The sequence below is a fragment of the Chiloscyllium punctatum genome, chromosome 51 (genome assembly GCF_047496795.1).
Source record: "Chiloscyllium punctatum isolate Juve2018m chromosome 51, sChiPun1.3, whole genome shotgun sequence".
NCBI lineage: Eukaryota > Metazoa > Chordata > Chondrichthyes > Orectolobiformes > Hemiscylliidae > Chiloscyllium > Chiloscyllium punctatum.
In genome coordinates, this window is record NC_092789.1 from 90,588 (window position 1) to 110,175 (window position 19,588).

The window sequence follows — 19,588 nt, forward strand, 5'->3', positions numbered from 1 at the left end:
TTGTAAATGCAATGAACTGATCATTTGAATTCACTACCATTTGCTGGATCACGATCGTATTGAACCGAGAGTCACCGCTATTTCGAGTTAATGTTGAGATATCGGGCAGAATTCACGCATAATCTGACCGTTATGGTGTATCTTGTAAACAGTGACAGGGACATGACAGAGTAAACCAATTATAACGTCTGCTTCCATTTTCTTTCTTTTTGTTTACTTTTAGATGGTAATCCTGTCACTTACAGACCCAAATTCTGATTCTTAACTTCTTTTATTTGTATTAAAGTATTGGACAAAGAATTCCAATTCCCATCCCAAAGAAAATTAAATAAGTGGACGTAATCCATCAGGCGTGCAAAGAATAACAGGGACCTGAATGCTGAGTGAATCTCAACCTCGCGTACAATACCAGACAACTTTGAAATAAACTCTATCATACCCACTGACAGCCGGTATGATTCAGAGACATAATGAATCCCGCAATCAGTGCATGTACAGATACAGAATCCCACACTCCAAGACATTGATGCATCTGACAGTGAGAGACAGATAGACTTCTTAGTCAAGTACAGAAGCAGACGCTGGATAATGCAGAAGGAACTCTATATTCGCTTGCACGACCTGAGATTGACAGAAATGCGCACAATCTGCTGCACTTATCAACACACAAGACAGTTTGCAAAGCTGCCAAACAAAATCCGATGAATTAATGACTGAATTTTTACTTTTCGATTGTGAAAATGGTCAGCTATCGAAGGCAAAACATTATTAAACGATATTACGACTTGTGCTTCATTGAACGAATGTTCCCAGACCTTGGGTCCATCCCTGTCTTTCCCAAATGGGCCCGATTTACGTTGTCATTTAATGTGTGCATGCACTTCACTACTTTGCAATCTTCATTGTTAAGGTCTGTGAGGACATTTCTTGGCCGGAATTAAGGACTCTGATAGAGTTGTTCAAGTTTACGTTTGATTTCAGTATTTTGGAAACAAGCCAGTTTGAGTTTAGTTTGTGTAGATAAATCTATTCTATTGCTGAAAATATCAGAGTGATGCAGCAGAAATTTCAAGAAAGAGTAAATGACTTTTCCCCTCGTTAAACGGTTGTAAATTTAGTCCACCAGGTTTTTACAAAGATGTAACAGCATTTCTGACGGATTTTTAGAACATGGCTGATATTACATGAGACAATCTAATTCACAGTCACAACTTAGGGCTAGCCCAGTCAGTTCACAGTTACAACAACGTTTAGAGGGCTATAGAATACAATAAAAAAGTAGACTAGAGAATGGCAAAATGTAGAAATATTAGATCGTCTGATCAGATCCTGCAGTAGTTGTGGAGAAGGGATGCTCGGGGAGTTCAGGGAGTTGCACCTGACAATGGCAGATTTTGGACTTTCTTCCTCAGAACATTGAACTCCAAGTTCAATGACACCAGAGTTCCAGTATGTCTCTGTTTGCAGATTCCTATCTTGCATGACTCAGAGACAAAGTCATCTTGGCACTTCAGCCTTGCAGAGATGCCACAAACTTAACAATAGGCCCTAAACTACAGAACGTTAAACATCACCCTACTGTATATTTTTTACACTCCACCACGTGTAATTGCTGACTTCTCCTCCACCTGTACTCACAAGAACTTGGTTCTAAGAAGGGGGGGGGGGGGGTCTACACGAAACTCTCCAGTCTGAATATTTTATCTTTTACGGGAAAAACGAAGTGAATCACATGCTCCCCCATTGTACCCAATTCCTATTGCAGAACAATTCCCAAATGTTATTATGCAACCGTTGAATCAGTTTGGGAAGGCTCCACAGACTGAACATACGCTCCTTTACTGACCACGTGTTTTATAAGTTAATTCCTTGTGTAGATTTGCAATGAATCTGCCCCTGGTTAAGTTTCCTTCTTCAGTATTCAAAGCTGCTTCAAGAATATATTTAGGCCCTTGTACACGAGGCAGATTTCCGGCGACAGATAGCTAATTGCTATGTCAGCCATTATTTGGAGATGCTGGTGTTGGACGAGGGTGTACAAAGTTAAAAATCCCACAACACCGGGTTATAGTCCAACAAGTTTAATTGGAAGCACTAGCTTTCAGAGCACCACGCCTTCACCAGGTGTTTGTGGAGCACACAATTCAAAGACACAGAATTTATGGCAAAGGTTTACGGTGTGATGTAACAGAAATTATACATTGAATACTACCTTGATTGTTTGCTTAGTCTCTCATCTGTTAGAATGACCATGGCAGTTTCACTTCTTTCATATGTAAATTTTAAAAAAACTTCTTTAAACGTCACATTCTCAGGTTAACTGAAACAATTGGTATCAGCGCAGATAAGATGTTGAGATATTGAAGATGTTAGCCCCCTGTGCTCCCTATCTATAACAAAATGTTGAAACTAATTTTAATCTAAAAAGTGAGTTAACAGATACTTACATGGATTCATGCAGTTTTGGAGCAAAGTACGATGTTCCTCTGCAAGTACAAATTCACCCCACATACATATATGTATATGTGTGCATGTCGGATTTGTGTGTATGTTTGTTTATGTGTGTCTGTGCGTGTCTGGGGAGGGTGTTTGTGAGTGGCGGTGAGAGAGTGTGTATATACGTGTGTGTGAGTGCAAAGTGATCTAAGTCTGTGAGAGGGTGCATGTGTGAGTGAGTGTTGGAGTGTGTGTGCCTGTAGGACTGTATGCATATCTAGGGTGCGGAATTTGCGTGCCTGTGTGAGAGAGTGTATATGTGTGTGTGAGTGTGAAGTGTCCAAGTCTGTGAGTGAATGCATGTGGGAGTGTGTGTGTCTGTACGAGTGTGTGAGTGGCTGTGTACATGTCTGTGCATAGGAGTGCCTGTGTGTGTGTGTGTGTCTGGGGTGGCTGTTTGTGAGTGTCTGTGAGGCAGCGTGCATATGTGTGTGTGTGAGTGTAAAGTGGTCCAAATCTGTGAGAGGATGAAATGTGTGAGTGTTGAGTGTGTGTCTGTAGGACTGTGTTTGTGAGTGTCTGTGTACATGACTGTGCATAGGAGTGTCTCTGTGTGTGTAGTGCAATGGAGGTCACCTGTAGTGTGATGTGAACCTTAGGTCCCGGTTGAGGCCCTCCCTATGGGTACCGATCTTAGCTATTAGCCTGTGCTCTTCCACCTTTTGCCGCTGCCTGTCCCGAAGTTCGCCTTGGATGATGGGCACCGAAGATCCGAGGTTGAATGTCCTGGAACGCTGTAGTGTTCTCCACCTGGGAGCGAACACTCCTGTCTGGTGATTGTTTTCTGGTGCCCATTCATAGAGTGCCGTAGCCTTTGCTCGGTTTCACCAATGTTTCATGCCTCAGGGCATCCTTTCCTGCAACGTATGAGGTTGACAACTTTGGCTGAATCGCAAAAATACCAGCCACGTAAATGGTGGGAGGTGCCCCCACGTGTAATTGTGGTATGTATGTCCACACTCTGACACCTCTTGCAGCGCCTACTTTGACAAAGTTGTATGGAGTTTTCGTGCACGCCGGGCGGTGATCTGTTTGAGGTTTGGAGGCTCTTTGAAGGCGAGCAGTGGAGCTGTGGGAAAGGTCTTGGCGAGGTGCTCATTCACATTGATAATGTGTTGCGGGTCACGAAGAACATGGCGTAGTTTCTCGGCTCCTGGGAAGTACTGGACAGCGAAGAGTACCCTGTCAGTTGCAGTACGTGTCTGTCTCCTGAGGAGGTCATTACGGTTCCTTGCTGTGGCACGTCGGAACTGACGGTCGATGAGTTGAGGATCATACCCCGTAATTATGAGGGCATCCTTGAGTACTTCCAGGTGCCCATACGTTACTCCTCATCTGAACAGATCCGGTGTATGCGCAGTGCTTTTCCATAGGGGATGGCTGTTTTCATAAGTTTTGGCTGGAAGGTGGAGAAATGCAGCATTGTGTATTTATCCGTAGGTTTGAGGTAGAGTGAGGTGCTGAGGTGTCCAACCTTGATAGAGATTCATGTGTCCAAGAATGAGACAGATAGTAGAGAATAGTCCATGGTGAGTTTGATGGTGGGATGAAACTTGTGGATATCATTGTGTAGTTTTGTCAATGACTTCTCACCATAGGTCCAGAGGAATAAATTGTCGTCAATGTATCTGCTGTATAATGTTGGTTGGATGTCCTGAGTAGAGAAGAAGTCTTGTAGTACATGTGCATGAAGATGTTGGCATACTGGGGTGCAAATCTATTCTCCACAGTTGTTCCATATGCCTGCATGAAGAAAATTTCGTCAAAGGTGAAAACGTTGTGGTCGAGGATAAAGCGGATGAAATGTAGGACGGTGCTGGGAGATTGGCAGTTGTTGGTAAGGTTGATACTGTGTCATAATGACCTTTCAAATAGCTGCTGCAATCACAGTGAACGGAGTGGTGTAACTCTGAAACAACAACAACAATGCTGTATTTGAATTGCACTGAAATTTGGAAGTTGAGGGTTCCCAAGTCATTTGTTGGCAAATGTTATTTTTTTCTGAAATACGGAAATCTCGAGAGTATATATTTAAATCCCTTTTTGTTGTTATTGTTGTTGAATCACTTAGCCCTTTCTGTCAGAGTTTGAATTCATTTGTTGTCATGAAATATCCTGCAGGCACACAATTTTGATTTCTAATTTCTATGTATGCCACATTCTTCCCTCAAACTAACTTTTCTATTGATTTTGTTGAACGATGTCAGCTCTTGATCTTGTCCTTCTATTTCTGGCTTGTGAAAATCTACCTGTCCTATAATGCTCACCATCACATCAAAGTTCATATTAAATTTATTTTGCGGCTATGTTTCGTTTCGAGTTAAGCCTGCTTATTTCTTCCAGGCCGCCATAAAGTTTATATTTGATCTGGTGCCACTGTTACTTTGTTGAATCAGACTTCAGCTGCGAATTTATTTCCTGTGTGCCTTCGTGTTAATTGGTCATCATTCCTTCTCTATTCTGTTTCCTAACGATGCTGTATGGATCCACTCTTTCCGTTTGCTCTTCACTTTTCGGTAGTTCTCAGCTGTTTTGTGCAGAAAGTAGTTTTTATAATTGATGTAACCGGACATTTCACAATCGTCTTCAACTGCACTCTGAACTTCCATTGAGTTGCAACACAATTAATGTGTCTGTTCAGGAGAATAAAATCGCCAGTATTTATGCAACTATCTCAAAAATGTTGGCATATTTATCATTTAAGTTTTCTTTACACTAAAAGTAAACGGAACATACACAAAAACATGACAGCATAAAAGTGCACAATATGGTGTAGAGTATAATCACAGACTTCTGTCTGATTTCCAACTATGAGTCATTTTGATTCTGACCCTTGCTCTGACCAGTCAGTTCCTTCCCAACTAGAATAGCACACGAAAATGTGTCTAAGGGAACGTTCAACAACATAATTAAAGCCCAACGTAAGGATATCGTTGAAGCTTTATCCAACATTCTAAATGAATCTCATCCTAGGTGGTAAGATAGCTTCACCTATAGAACACTCCAGTCTAACATTGTTATTTATCAGATTGAGCTTAAATCAAAAGAAGATGAGAATGTTTCTTAAACCAAGAAAAATACCGTATATTTCAAGAGGCACTGCAACAGCTTTTTGTTTGCAATATTTATTTATTAGCGTCTTGCAACACTTCAAATAAAAATGAAGGTAATGGAGACACTGATTGAAAAGTCCATTTGGAGAAAGTGAGGACTGCACATGCTGGAGATTAGACTCGAGAGTATGGCGCTGGAATAGAACCACAAGTCAGGCATCATCCGAGGAACAGTCTATTACAATGCGAACCAGGTGGGAGCAACCTTTAGGCAAAGAGGTCAGTTAAAAAAGGTAATGTAAATTAATAATTATTGTCTCTGTTCAGCATGACCTTCGTGAAAATTGTCAGTACATACACCATTACCATGACAACCACAGAACGAATGGAGCACCTGGAGCTTCCCCAATTTCCTGGGATAGCATCACAATTGCCACTAGATTTGCTTTGAGAGAGAGAGAGCTGGTAGAAGAAACCGATTCTTGTTTGGATTCGAGTAGATATTCGTGACTGGCAGTGCATGCTGATATTTATTTGGAAATATGCACAGCTAAAGTAGAACTAAGCCAGAGAAATGCTGTGGCCCTCAGATTTTGTCTTAAGACAGTGAACTGAAGATTACTTAAGATTCCAATCATATGAAGGTCAGAAGATTTACGATTTCACTGAGTAATCATAGATTCCCTACAATACAGAAATAAGTCATTCAGTAATTGTGTCTACACCAAACTTCCAAACAGTGTGCAACAGAGGTTCTCCATCCTTGCAACCCCACATGGAGTACTCGCTTCCTCACAACTCTCTCCAACCTCTGTCTCCTTTCTACACCCACCCCATATCAATAACTGTGCACTTCACATGGCTAAACAACCAGCCTGCACATCTCTGGACGCTGTGACGCAATTTGGCAAAGATAATCCAAATAACCTGCATATCTTTCAAATGCCAGAGGAAACTGCAGCACCAGGAAGAATCCCACGACAACACGGGAAGAATGTGAAAGTTCCATACAGACCATCCCGCAATGATAGTGTTGAACCCGTGTCTTTGGTGCTGGGAGGCAACAATGCTAACCACTAAGGACACCATTGTATGTGAGTAGTTACGTCAAGGTTCTGCAATGTCGGAATTGCTCAGAGTATCGAATCATTCATTCATGCTCAAGATATTTTGATGTGATGTCAGGTTATCCATGGAGCACTCCAGAACAAAACAGAATCGCTCATCCAATGCATCCATGCCGACCAAGTTTCCCACTGAACTAGCCCCTTTTTCTGGCATTATTTCCATCTCCTTCCTCATCTTTTCTCTTTACGCACTCGTGCCTCTGCCTTTTAAATGTAGCTGGACCTGCTTCGAGCACTTCATCTGGCAGTTTATTCGACATACGAACCGCAGGTTATACAAAACGTTTGCCCTTGAAATCCCTTCTAATTCTTATTCCTAACGCCTTAAAATAAAACTTTCTTGTTTTGAACTGTTCTTTCCTCGGCAAAGGACCTTTGTTATTCACCAACATCCTGTGAACTAGTAAACAATATTCCAGCCTCTCCAGCCTCTCGATGTAACTCAATCACGGTCACAAAACGTCCTCCCCCCACCCCTCCACCCACCCCGACACTTGCCACGAAAGGTTTCGGCAACATTCTTGCAAATTTTCTTTGCACGTTCTCCGGTTTCATAATCGCCTTGGGACAGTACCTGTGAGTCTGGAATCAGGGAATAACATATAAAATTAAGTTAATTTAAAATGAATGGATTTGGCGGAGTTTTGCAGATGAAATCATAACATAATTCTCAAGAAGTATGATTAGACGAGCATGGTTTTATTGATTTATATGTAAAAGCCAATGACAACTCATGAAACATTTGTCAGTTTTCTGAATTTCAAAGTTGCCAAGAAAGAACGATTACATACTTAGTATGTGCACATGTCCTGGACAAGCGTAATTCCACATCAGAAAGATAATATGAATTTGAAGCATTGAGCAGTCGTTGACATTATCCTATTGTTTGGGAATTATGTGTGGTATTGAAATAGAGACCATTAAGCTTTAATCTGGTTTGTACACGGAACAATGGAAGCTTGTGTGAGTGCTGCATTATTAGTTGCATGTGACAGTGATCGTGAAAGCACAACAGAATAAGTCAGTGAATGCAAAAAATGGAATGACTAACTTGAGATGATGAGAATTGATTTGGTAATCGGTGGAAAATATGTGATGGGCAACTTTTAGCAGTAAGTTAGGTCGACAGTGATGGATTTCAAAGTGGATAAATTCAAATGAAGTACAATTGAATGAGGATTCGACATTCAGTTTACTTCGTGTTAATTTCCGTACATATTAATTAAGAAATTGTCACTTTCGGTGTTCATCTCTGCCGAATGTAATGCACCTCTCTTTTTTTAAACGATGCACAAGTATCTACATTTTTTTCGAAACTAACGTCTCCAATCAAGTGATTTATGTGATTGCAACGTCAGCAATTATTTGCAACTGCGACATTCCAAGCAGTGATTGCAAGGCCCGGGTAGCAGATGCAACCTTGCTAGCCTTTACTCTCATAATCATATTTGGCTGAAAAATGCCTCGGTCTCTGCCACAGGCTGTGGTGATCTCAAGCAAAGATGACCCAGTGCATATGCTTTAAGTTCACGCTCTTCATTTCGGCAATTGAAAAGTATATTTTACAACGGAAATAATGTTCGTGTCATTCGAATATGGCCGCTCCTGAGACGGTGGATGCAGGAGGACATATTAGGTGGGAAATAATGGGAGAAGATGTTACACTGTTCGGACCAGAACCATGACGAGAGTAAGAACAGTGCCCGGCGACCAACAGGGCAGTCTGCCCTTGTGTTCCGACCCTTTGCACCTTGTTTACCTGGTTGATCTGTCCTCCAGAGTTGATGTCCTGCAATGTAGGACTCCGACTCGTGCTTTGAACAGTCCAAACACGACGCAGCAGATCACATATCTCTGTACGGGCATATCTTTTGAACTAAAACCAGAAGTCTCAGAACGAAACGAAGGCCACTTCTCGCAACGACTCTGTTCTGTCAGTAAATGAAAACCTGTCTTAGCCAATACTCCTTACCTCATTCCCATACCCCTTGAATCACATGCTGATTTTAAAACGTATGTCTTAGTCTTGAATAGACGTCATTAAACAGCGTTGCCAACCAACATAGTGAAATATTCTAGGTCCATACCATCTGACAGAACAAAATTGCAAACACAGAACAAAGAACATAGAATACTCCAGCACATTAAAGGCCTTTCGGGCCCTCAATGTTCTGCCTACCTGAGACATTATTCTGATGCCCATCTAACCGACATTATTTCATTATTTTCCACATGTTTGTCCAATGCCCATTTGAATGTCCTTAACATCGAAAAATCTACAACTGCTGCAGGCAGGGCGTTCTGCGCCCCGATTAGGCTCTGAGTAAAGAAACAGCCCCTGGTAGCTGTCCAAAATCTATCAGCTCTCAATTTAAAGCTACTTCCCCTCGTGTTAGCCTTCACCATCCGAGGAAAAAAGCTCTCTCAATGCCCACCCTATCTGTCCCATTGATTATCTCATACGTTTCGATCAATTCACCTATTAACCTTCATCTTTCAAAGGAAAACAACCACAGTTCCCTCAAGCTTTCCACTTCAAACCATTCTTCCATAACACGCAGCGTCCTCGAAATCTGCTCTGAAATCTTTCCAGATATTCACGTCCTTCCTGTAATGTGGTGAACAGAACTGTATGCAATGCCCCAATAAAGGCCTTACCAGTGTCTTGTACAGATGAAGCGTGAACTCGTCGAAACGAAACTCAATCCGTCTACTAATACACACTAACACACCATATGCCTTCTGAACAATCTATCTGGGAGATAGCCTAGCCTTAACAGTGTCAGCTTCCGGTGGAATGTCCAACATAGTAGGAGATCATTGTCCTTTCCACTCAATGAGGGCAAGGAATGGCCTGATGATAACTTCACCATTCTCCTTCAAAAGTAGGAACAAGAAGAAGTGAGAAAATCTCATCATCGAGACGGCCTCGAACTGAACATTCTGGTCGATTCTGCCATTACAGTATCAGTTTGAGTGGAGCTCAGAAAAGGCCAAGTTAAGCAAATGTATGTGGGGTTGTTATATCGACGTCAGAACTGCAGTACAAGTTACGTGCATGTAATAAGCAGACAACTGGACTTGCAACGATTGAAATTGTTAATGAAACTCAGCAAGTCTCTCAACACCTGCGGAAAGAAAGCAGTTAATATCTCAATTCTGGCGAGTTTTCATCAGAAGAATTTTGATTTCAGATCTCCAGCATTCGCATTCTTTGCTTTAGATATGGAAGCATTGTATGTACTGCAGTGTGAATGAGTCTCTTCGGGAAAATGATCAATCAAAGCTGCTGAAAGGAACAAACATCACCCACTCAGGTACGATACAGCTGGCAAATATCTGTTGTGGGACACAACTGTAGAAAGATAATTGTCAAGCGCTGATATCAATGTTGCATACAATCATTTTAATGCGATATGTGTAAACATCCTTTCCTTTCTTAGTGGTTAGGGAGTGTGCACAATGCATTGCATTGTGATTTCAATGACCTTTCTCAGATTGGGTCGATAAGGAGCTCTGAATAAAGATCGAATTCTAAACACAAGACACAAGAATGCTCTTTAAAATCTCTCTCCAACACAGTCAAAAATAACAGCAACGTAAGGAACTGGGAATACTGTATTAAATGACAGAGAACTTGTGATAGTGGGGTGCTGCTTAAACTAACAGACAATTTGTGGAAGTGGCAATAGTCGTTTACAAACAGGGACGTATGAAAGCGGGAATGTTTTCTAAAAAAGTCAGGGATGCATGGAAATACAAATTGTGTTGAACCTAACAGTGAATATGTGCACGTGCGAATCATGTCCAAACTAACCTGGAATATGTCGCAGTTTGATTATCGACAAAACAATAGAGAAATGTGGAATAAGGAACTCTTTCCAAAATATTTGGAACGTGTGGAAGTGGTAGTACTGTTTAAAACAACAGCACGATCTGGACAATCGATTAGCATCTGAAATGAAATGATCGTGAGGAAGTGGGAATTGTTATGAAAATAACAGGAAGATTTAGAGGTGGAAATGCTGTCTAAAATCTGTTTAATTATTCATTGTATTATTTATTGTCACGCAGATATCATTACCAAATATGATGAAAAATATTTTATATGGTCGCCACTCTCGAGTGCTATCTTGAAGCAAATTAACATAAATGAAAACTTCAAATAGAAAGGCAGAAAAATGGAGGAAAAAGTAATAAGAGTGATAGAGCCCCTGCGCTGAAATAACAGGCGATTGTGACCAACAAGTCCACACCGACACTCTGAAGAATATCCAACCCAGACCTATTATCCCATGACCCTACATTTCTCGGATAATTGCAGTTAATCCACACATGCCAGAACACAATGTGGAATTTATTCATAGATAGAACATTACAACGCAGTACAGGCTCTTCGGCTCTCGATGTTGCGCCAAACTGTCATACCAATCTGAAGCCCATCTAACCTACAATATTCCATGTACGTCTCTATGCTTGTCCAATGACGACTTAGAAGAACTTAACGTCGGCGAATCTACAACCGTTGAAGGTGAAGCATTCCATACCCTTCCCACTCTCTGATTAAAGACCATGCTCAATTCACCCGACCGGCACAACTTTTGGACGAAAGCAAGTGTCCAAACTTACTGCTCCATCATGGGCTCCTTGTGGCTATGCATGAGTGCTTCCCTGCCACCGCAACTGGAACGAACATTACAGCTATTCCACGCAATCTTGCCTCCACTGAAGCCTTTGCGACTATGAGTCCACGCTGGGCTTTACCCATGTAGACCCAACGTGTGCTGACAGGTTCAGGACGGGCACAAACTCCGCCATGAAAATTTCGAATGCAGTGATTGGATCAAACAGAGTCAACATGGATTTATGAAGGGTCGATTATGCATGACAACCCCTTTGTGAATGGGTAAAAGCAGGCTGAGGCTATTGAGTTGGACGATCATCCATGGTCGTAATTAATTTGAGTGCAGGCTCAAAGGGCTGAGTAGCCTCCTCCTGCTGTTATCCTCTAAATTTCAGCTAAACCATTTCTGGCATCCGTCTGACATGCAGCCTCTGTTGAGGCGGCCAAACTCGCCTCCGCCACCGCCTCCAGGAATCTGCGTTCAGACTGTTTCTATAATGCAGAAGCCACCATCACCAGTCCGGGCTGCTGAGCCTGCACAATTCGACACTGCTGGGCTTACTTTCCACCACAGATGCTATCGCTGTGTTAGAGCTCTTCACCAAAGGCAAGAAAAGGTATTGGAAGATTATAAAAAGACGAAGAGAGGAGAGAAATGTAAAGACACGAGAAGAAAACCCGATGGAGCAGACGCCGCTGGACTCAGAAACTTGACTCCACCTCCATTATACTGGAAGCCAGGGAAAATAACAGGGAAGTCGAAATATTGTATGAAATAGGACGACCATATTGACTGATATTTGGACACTCAGCAGACTGCTCTTTCATACTATCGACAGCAATATAATGGCTACAATGTAGGACAACTGATATTTGTATTTTTAGAATTTTGCAGCCTGTATTACTACTGTCATGCAACGTCTACAATATGGCAACGTACACGGTGCGGGAAGTAGTGACAACTGGGTTTCATCAACTTCTTCTGCTCAATAAAATAAATTCTTGACACTCACTTTAAAAAAGTAACAATTCATTTGTCCGATTCTAACAGTGAACAACCTATCTGAACCATCAACAAACTGAATAAATCCCTTCTGATTACTAAATAATCCCGAATGAAGCAAGATGATTTTGTCATGCTGTTCCAATAAATACAGGTCCCATGTCTTCTAGAAAATTGAAACTTATTCTCCCAAAATTTAGTCTTCCTGAATACTGTTTGCTTTCTGTGTTGAGTCTAAATTCAGGGATATTAGATAGTTGCGTGTATGTTATGGTTAGTATTTCGATGGGGCTTCCTCTCAGTTATGGAGGATTTGTGAGAGCTAGACATTTTCTGTCTGGAGCTAATGACTGTTGTATCTAGTGGATGGCAGCTAGTGCTGGGCCCTTCTTTGTATGATGACATACCAATAATTTTTAAAATAAGATTGATCCCATGTTGTCAAAACCAGCAGGCATAAATGTATCGCATTTTGGAATCTAAGTGCCTGGTTCAAATTGATTGGCTAAATTCAAAAGCCTGTCGCCTTGGTAAAAACTGTTGATTGTCCTGCTGACTGTCCGGCCTTTTTAATACATACGTTAAATTTGGGTATTCTCTGTGTCGTTACACGCTCTCTGGCTACTGCCCACAGATATCCATTTTAAATCTGCAAGCACGGAAAAAGCACATCATCTTTGAAAACAAACAAGCAATGCTTTCCTGACAGCTTTATGCAAACACCAAATTCTAACTTCCTGCCTCCCAATCCACAAGTACGCTATTCAGCTTCACAACAGTCGGAAAGTAGATAGTTACAGCAGTGTGCTGTCTGTATATTGAAAACACAAGCTCACAAAGAGATTCTGGGTCTTTTCTAGTCTTTACCGTGATACAATATGAAATTTGTTGAACTCTGACAGACTGAATGGAGCCTTGGGGCCAGTGAAGTTCGTGTGAGTGCCGAATATTTAGCGGACAGGTAGACTGTCCAAAATGGTCAGAGATTGTTGCTCGTCACATCCTCAAAATGTAAGTATTTGTGTAATTATGCCATTCATAGGGCGTTTCGCCTGCTCTAGCTTTTCTGTGTTGAGATTAGTCTGCAGCTGATTCTCAAACACTGGTTTTCCTGTAATGATGTAACAATAACAGTCAAGTTACTGGGGACTCATGTGGTGCAGTGGAAGAGACCTCTTTTTGATTCAGGAGATCGGGATTTGTCTCCCAAATTTCCTCCTCATACTTCGGCAGCGCGAAAGAAATTTTAAAATGGGGGCAGTATTTTCATCAGCATTAAGAATGGTTACTGTCTGTTTGAGAGAGATTCATATTTGCGACAGCACAGAGACAGGTCCTTTGGCCCAAATCGATGGATGCCAACCAAATGCTCATCGAGCCTATCTCCATTTCTTTGCACTTGGCCCATATCTTTCTAAACGATACCAATCCAGTATATTTGTCCAAATTCCGTTTAAATCTTGCTAGTGTACCCGCCTTCACCACGTCGGATCGTTGTTCATTCCATATGCGTACAAACCTCATTTCAAAAGTTTGCACCTCAAGTTCCCTTTTACACATTCCCCTCTAAACTCTAACTGATGCCGATCCTCCTTGATTCATGAATCCTGACAAAAAGATTGAAGGCATTAAAGCTAACCTTTCTCTCATTATCTCTTCCAATGCTATCAGGCCCCTGTAATCTAGTACGCTCACAAGTAAACGTCCTGGCGTGTCCTATCTCTCCCTATAACTTAGAGCATTGACTCCACGCAACATCCTTGCAAATACCTTCTGAACTCTCTCCGGTTTCAAAGCAACATTTCTATAGCAGGTTGAGCAAATTTAAGCACAATACTCCAAGTGCAGCCTCACCAACGTCTCGCACAACTGCTACATAACATCCCAACTTCTATCCTCAATGCCCTGACTGATGAAGGCCAGCGTGCAAAAAGCCTTCTCCACTGTTCTGGTCATCTGTGATTACACTTTCATGGAATTATGCTCTGAACTCCGCCTCCTTCAGGTCTGGCCATTTACCATGAAGCTCCTACCTTGATTTGTCTTCCAAAATGAAAGACCACATTCTAATGTGTATTAGACTCCATTTCCCATTTCTCTCCCGATCAACATCCTACTGCAATTTCTGATAACCTTCCTCACTCTCCACGATTCTGTCTATATCATGTAGTAATTGTTTCTTTAATAAAGTGAAGTATTCCATTGCCTTCTAAAATCCACCTCATGTACATAACCTGTTATCTTCAGAGACCCGTGTATATTAAAATGTTTGAGTTAGTTTTCGGATTGAAATTCTGGCAGTTGAATCATAAAATAGTCATGAACAAATTTGCCAGCGACTTTTTTGCGAATACATTGTTTAATTGTCAGCTATTTCAGACTTCCCAGCGTCCCACGCTTATGATATCATCATTTGTCTTGTGAGCTCGTCATGAATCGAGTCTATCACATTCTTTCTCCAGATGTCTTATATTTGCCACGTAATGAACACGGTGATATCTGCCTGAAATTTCTTGCCAAGCTCACCGAATTCCGACTGTGCAAAAAAGGCTATTCCACTTATCAAATTTTTACTGAACTTGTTAAGAACATCCCACCCTGACTCACTCCGCACCAGTGAATGTGCTTTTGCCGCGGATAATCCACCTGGCCTGCACGTCCCTGAACACTACGGGGTATTTGGCACAGCAAGCCACCAGAAATACCCCATATTTGATCTGTGCGAAGAAACAAGTCCACCCAGTGGAACCTTTGCAGACACGGGAAAATGCGTGATATCCACATAGTCGCTCAACTACTGAAATAGAAACTGGGTTCTTGCGCTGTGAAACAGTGGTGCTAAACACTGTGCCACTGCTGAACTCTTGACTGTTAAGCAATTACCAAATTTTATGTCAGCTGTCGACTTCTGACTTTTTAGTTCCTTTCAAATCCTAAATTTGTACACTGCTCAGCAAGATCTGCAACAATGAATGCATCCCCCTGCCATCCTTCTCACAGAAAATTTGGGGTTAAACATGCCTTGAGTCCCATGGAATCTTATTATCGTTACCAGCTCTCTCGTAACTTACCCGCAATAAAAGTTTTTGCAAATTACTGCCACGGCGCTGGTCTATACTCGCTTCCCCGCCTCATTAAGTAGGGAAAGTTAACAAACAAAAACAGAAATCTGTGGGAAAAATCAACCCATCTGGCAACACCTGAAAACGAATTCTGCTATCCCTTCCCAAATGCCGACAGACCTGCTGAACTTTCCGAGCAATTATTGCTGTTGTTTGCAATTTTCAGCGTTCTGAGTTCTTTGTTTTCTTTTTATTATTATTGTTCAGGGATGCATCATATCCATAACTGAAAATTTATGTACTTTTATTGATGCTGAAACGATAGCTTCTCGCTATTGTCTGCAGTAATTTTATCTAAAATTTAATGTCGATGCATCCTGATGGATTGTGCTGCGTTTTCGTTTTTACTTTGTGAAAACCAATGCTTTGTAATTGTTCAGGAAAAACCCACGTCTTCCAGGCGCAGACGCAGATTACGTTGATGATCCCAAATTTGGCCCAGCTGTTCCTTTGCTCAGTTCGCATATTTTCAAACAGACCTATTTGCAGGTATGTTGACACAGCTCTAGTTCAGGTGGGACTTTAACCGGTGTAAAGTAGCTGAGAGTGAGGTTCTCAAACACTGCAGCACAACAACCCCTTTCTGTTTATATTGAACTAAAGAATTGTGTGCAGTTCCTGAGCCAACATCAGAGAAAAATTTGACTGCACTTGAAAGGGAGCAGAGGAGACTGCCTTCCCCAGAGATTTTCAGTGAAGAAGAGAGATTGGGCCGACTCGATTTGTTTTCTTTAGAGCAGAGGAGAATTAGAGAGGGCATGGATGAGATGTGAGGGTAAAAGATAAGGTAGATAGGAGGGAATGCTTCCCTTTTTCAGTGGGATCAATGATCGGGGTCTTAGATTTAAGTCAAAGGAGCAGCAGGTTCAGTGACACGAGGAAAGTCCTTTTCATCCAGCATGTCGTGTGAATCTGGAATGTGCTGCCTGGAAGGGTGGTGGAGGCACAATCCCTAAGAACAGTGAAGTACTAAGAAATCCACTTGCCATACCAAGATATAGGCGTCTATGCATCAAGTGCTCGAATTTGGAATTACATAATTTAGCTGTTTGTTTTTGACCAAAACTGAGGTTTGTGCTATAGAGAATTGTTCTGTGATTGAGGTACCAGTGACGATATGTCGCTAATCTGTAAGTCACACCATGGTTGCATAAGAAAGGCAGCCCCTTCAACGCATTAATCTCAGCAATTCATAGCTTTCCCGAGTGCATTCCCTCCAACACTGAAACCCATCACACCATAGAATGAAAGAAATTGATTAGATACACAGCAGTATTTATCCACGAGAGCGGCAGTGAGCTGTCGGACACAGTCATGAATATCAAACGTCAGTCAAGGCTTTCAGACAGGATGGCAACTGATGACCAAATATCTGACAGATAGGAAATCTGCTCACAATGACTTATCTCGATTGGGCTTACAGTGGCCTGCAAAAGACACAGACACAGTGGTGTACACTGCCTAAAATGTAACCGGTTTTAAATCACACCGCACCAAGTTGTAGTCCAACAGTTTTAATTGGAAGCACACTCGCTTTTGGAGCGATGCTCCATATCACTTTATGAAGAGGGTCGCTCCAAAAACTAGTGTGCTTCCAATTAAACCTGTTGGACTATAACCTGCTGTTGTGTGATTTTTAACTTTGTAAACTCCAGTCCAACACGGGCATCTCCAAATCATAAAATGCAGCCGGTTCCTCTATGAAAGATTGCAGCTTAGTCCCACGCTAATCCCCACCAGGTCCGCGATTCGTGACACAATTAAAAGCAGTAGTATGGAATTAGTACAACAGATTATGGCATTCGGTGCATCATGCTCATACAGCTTGATAGCAGTGAGATATCAATAAGGACAAGCTCTCACCAGCCAGGACGATTGCACTGGTCGTGGCGCAGGAGACTGCGCAATTACCTCGAGATCTTGGAAGCGCGGGACTCACATCTATTACGGAGCAAAAATATTTCACCAAACTACCTGCCCTTGAGAACAACTACAAAAAGTTACAGCCTTAAATCCCAGCTAGATTTCTGCACATACCTCCTATAAAGACCGATAAAGATATTCAGATAATTTATAGCATAGCATCCAAAGTTCTGACTTTATCCAAAATAAATTAATGAACTTGAATAAATACACATTTTTTTAGCTTGTTATCTCTCTGGAGATTACCAGGTTCCAATCCCATTTACGGACAAAGTGTGAATCGGTTGATAGCATTTCTGTTTACTGAAATATCAAACAGTGATTCTCATCTCTCATCAACATACACCACCCCAGCCTCAGCACGCCCGAATGTGTTTGTTCATCATTAATCCTCATTTTCTTCAATCATGAATATCAAAAAGGGAACCATCATACGGATTGTTCAGGCCACCCACTCTCTCACTATTCCAATACGATTGATATCAGAACTGCACACAAAACTGTTGCTGCAGCCCAGCCGGTGTTACGGACAGTTTTAGCAATGCCTCCCTTGTCTCTGTCTCGGCTGTTGAAGTGAAGTATCCCATATGTCTTCACACAGGTATTTTTAGTCGATCTTTGTAGAAGTCATTCTTCAGATTAGTAAGATTGCTATAATCCAGGAGAACAATTTCATTTCCTGCTTTATGTTCTTTCCCAAAATTGTACTCAGATAAAACGAATTATGAGCAGGAGAAACTCGACGTTCACCCAAAAGCACGCGGTTAGCAAGCCGACGATGCTTGCAATGACTCAATCAAGAACAGTGTACTCACTGCTGAGTTTCCAATCGGTTGCATTGAATGGACTTCTGTGACCTTCATTCGTTTGATGCAATGATTGCCCAGTAGATATAGAATTCCTCACATCTCTTTTATTTTTCTGTGTTGTTACAGTCATCGAGTCTTCGAGTGCTACAGCGCGGAGACATGTCCTCTGGCCCAAACCGCATCATGCTGTGCAAAATGTTCATCCATGCTAACTCCATTTCCTTGCAATTGTCCATGTAAACCTTGCCTATCGATGTACTTGTCCAAATGCACTTTAAATGTTGTTAAACTCAGCGACATCCACACGAATTTCATTTCATAGACACACCAACATCTGTGTGACAAAAGAATTCCCTCAGGGTCCCTTTTCTTCTTTACCCTCTTATCTTAAACTGATACCCTCTCGTCCTCAGTTCCTAATTATTGTTTTGCATTGCTCAGACATGAGCGGATTCATTTGCTCTTCTACCCCATCTGATTATTTCAGGTTTTAAATTGCATTGCCACAGCTGAGGCATGGCGTTTGCAATTCTTTAGCTCAATCCAAATTAAATCAAACAGCCCTCTTTGGAACTGCAATTTCTGACTACGACTAATCCTGCTCTGCTCTTGATTTTTCACAATTATCCGCTTGCTTTTGAAGAAACTGTTTTGAAAAAAGATGTGTCGTCCAGTCATTGTTCTCTCTTTTATCTAGGATTTGTCTAAACATTTGGGGACATCTGGGTAGCGACTATAGCGGCTGGTGGAATGTTGCGAACCACATTTCTGGGTGAACTGAACAAACGGATGTCTCGATAAGGACTGTATCATATGCTTCTTCAAGGGACGATCTGACCTTCTGAAAGAATGTGATGTTACAGTTCGTAATATTTCAAACATAGAACAATACAGCGCAGAACACCCTTCAGCCCTCGATGTTGCTCCGACCTGTGAACTATTCTTAGTTCTTCCCTCTGCACTATCTCAAAATCATTCAAGTGCTTATCTAAGGTTTGCATAAATCTCCCAAATGTGGCTAAACCCAAGGAAATATCTCCCTAATAACTTTTACTGCAACGAGATGAGAGTCCACTGTGAGGGTCGGGGGGATGGGGCGTAGAATTTCCAAGCCTGCATTCCAAGCCTGACGACGTGATGATCATTACAGCGACTGTTCAGAGAGCAGGGCAGGACTGGCAGCTAAACGGTCCAGCATTTGGATCGTTCAGGCAAGATACAGAGCGACTTAAAAGGGTGGCATAATTATGCTAATTATGACGGAGAATGTCACTTTGTTGTAAGAGAGGATATCTTGCAGGCCTTATCCAACAACCTATGTGGTATAACTCAGAAATAAGAAAGTTGCGATTACAGTAGGATTACATTATAGGCTTCCCAATAGCCAAAGGAATATAAAGGAACAGATACACAAGTGGATCATTGAAAGCT